This window comes from Nomascus leucogenys, chromosome 22a (genome assembly GCF_006542625.1).
Source record: "Nomascus leucogenys isolate Asia chromosome 22a, Asia_NLE_v1, whole genome shotgun sequence".
Lineage (NCBI taxonomy): Eukaryota > Metazoa > Chordata > Mammalia > Primates > Hylobatidae > Nomascus > Nomascus leucogenys.
In genome coordinates this window covers 132332656-132334989 of record NC_044402.1, presented here as the reverse complement: position 1 = coordinate 132334989, position 2334 = coordinate 132332656, and the positions used below count along the sequence as shown (strand labels likewise).

Genomic DNA, 2334 nt, shown 5'->3' with positions numbered 1-2334 from the left:
AAGGGGTTGAGGGGCGGTCTCACTGTGTTCCTCACATTGTACTTTCGCCTGGTGTGAAGGTCATACAGTGGGCCTGGAATGCTTTTCTAAATTTAAAAACAATTTTGAAAATTTCTTGTAAACATTGTGATATCTACCAAGTGGTTATACTGTAAGTGACTTGCCTGCTTCCTGATGATCGAGCATTTGGCTTGTCTCTAATTTTTTACTCTTATCAATCAATAATGTTAGGCCAGGCACAGTGGCTCACACCTGTAATCCCAGCTACTCTGGAGGCTGAGGGGGGAGGATGGCTTGAGCCCAAGAGGTCAAGGCTACAGTGGGCCCAGATCATGCCACTGCACTCCAGCCTGGCAACAGAGCCAGACCCTATCTCAATAAAATAATAATAATAATAATAATAATAATAATAATAATAATGCTGTTATGGACACCTTCAGGTCTAGTGCCTCCCTCAGCAGTTCTTTTTTTTTCTTCTTTCTCTTTTTTCTTTTTTTTTTTTTTTTTTTGAGACAGAGTCTACTCTGTCGCCCAGGCTGAAGTGCAGTGGCCCAATCTCGGTTCACTGCAACCTCCGCCTCCCAGATTCAAGCGATTCTCCTGCCTCAGCCTCCAGAGTAGCTGAGATTACAGGTGTGCGCCATGCCCAGATAATGTTTGTATTTTTAGTAGAGATGGGGTTTCACCAGGTTGGCCAGACTTGTCTTGAACTCCTGACCTCAAGTGATCTGCCCACTTCAGCCTCCCAAAGTGCTGGGATTACAGGCGTGACCCACCTTGCCCGGCCTTTCCTCAGCAGATTTCCTGGCAGTGGAACTTCTAGATCAAAAGTATGTGCGCATATTTTTGGATCTTGATATACAGGATCAAAATGTTTTCCAGAAAGGTTTATGCCAGTTTCCATGTTTTACTGTCCCCCCACCTAGAAATGCCAGTTACCTCCTCAGCCAAGGGCATGCCTGTCCCCCGTGCTGGGCTGACACTGACACGGAGCGCTGTCAGCACAGGGCCCAGGCTGCCTGCAGCCATAGGAGGATGAGGCCCATGTGGGGTTCCAAGAGCCAGACTGTGGAACAAATTCTCAAAGGAATCCTTCTCCATCATCTGCTTAGTTCAGCAAACATTTCCCCAGCCCTGGTGAGGGTCCTTGTGCAAGATCAGCTTTTATTGGACACTAATGTCCTTCAATACGTTAATAGCTCTCTGTGAAAAAATTCAGGTCAAATAAATTGAGAGCGAACTGCATGCTAAACTTTCCTCTTGGAAACTCAGTACACTTTGTATATTAGAATTCCCGCTCTTTTTCCGGCTGGAACCATGAAGGATGTAGAAGAGAAGAAGAAGGAGGTTCCTGCTGTGCCAGAAACCCTTAAGAAAAAGCGAAGGAATTTCACAGAGCTGAAGATCAAGTGCCTGAGAAAGAAATTTGCCCAAAAGATGCTTCGAAAGGCAAGGAGGAAGCTTATCTATGAAAAAGCAAAACACTATCACAAGGAATATAGGCAGATGTACAGAACTGAAATTCGAATGGCAAGGATGGCAAGAAAAGCTAGCAACTTCTGTGTACCTGCAGAACCCAAATTGGCGTTTGTCATCAGAATCAGAGGTATCAATGGTGTGAGCCCAAAGGTTCGAAAGGTGTTGTAGCTTCTTCGCCTTCATCAAATCTTCAATGGAACCTTTGTGAAGCTCAACAAGGCTTCGATTAACATACTGAGGATTGTACAGCCATATATTGCATGGGGGTACCCCAATCTGAAGTCAGTAAATGAACTAATCTACAAGCGTGGTTATGGCAAAATCAATAAGAAGCGAATTGCTTTGACAGATAACGCTTTGATTGCCTGATCTCTTGATAAATATGGCATCATCTGCATGGAGGATCTGATTCATGAGATCTATACTGTTGGAAAACGCTTCAAAGAGGCAAATAACTTCCTGTGGCCCTTCAAATTGTCCTCTCCACGAGGTGGAATGAAGAAAAAGACCACCCATTTTGTAGAAGGTGGAGATGCTGGCAACAGGGAGGACCAGATCAACAGGCTTATTAGAAGAATGAACTAAGGTGTCTACCATGATTATTTTTCTAAGCTGGTTGGTAAATAAACAGTACCTGCTCTCAAAAAAAAAAAAAAAAGAATTCCCTGGGCACTGCCCAGTGCCCAGTGAATTCTACAGAAAGAGAACCTTCCTTTTTTGTTTTTTTGTTTGTTTTGTTTTAAGACAGAGTTTTGCTTTATCACCCAGGCCAGAATGCAGTGGTGCAGTGGTTCACTGCAGCCTCGACCTCCTCCCACCTCAGCCTTCCATGTAGCTGGGACTATAGGTGCGTGC

At 44.4% G+C, this 2334-nt stretch overlaps 1 pseudogene across 1 annotated transcript; it reads left to right on the top strand.

Annotated features, from left to right (window-relative positions):
* The first annotated feature begins 1317 nt into the window (after window positions 1-1317).
* LOC100590905 lies at window positions 1318-2125 on the top strand (annotated as a pseudogene). Its single transcript, XR_180163.3, has one exon. The product of XR_180163.3 is annotated as a 60S ribosomal protein L7 pseudogene (transcript).
* The last annotated feature ends 209 nt before the right edge of the window (window positions 2126-2334 follow it).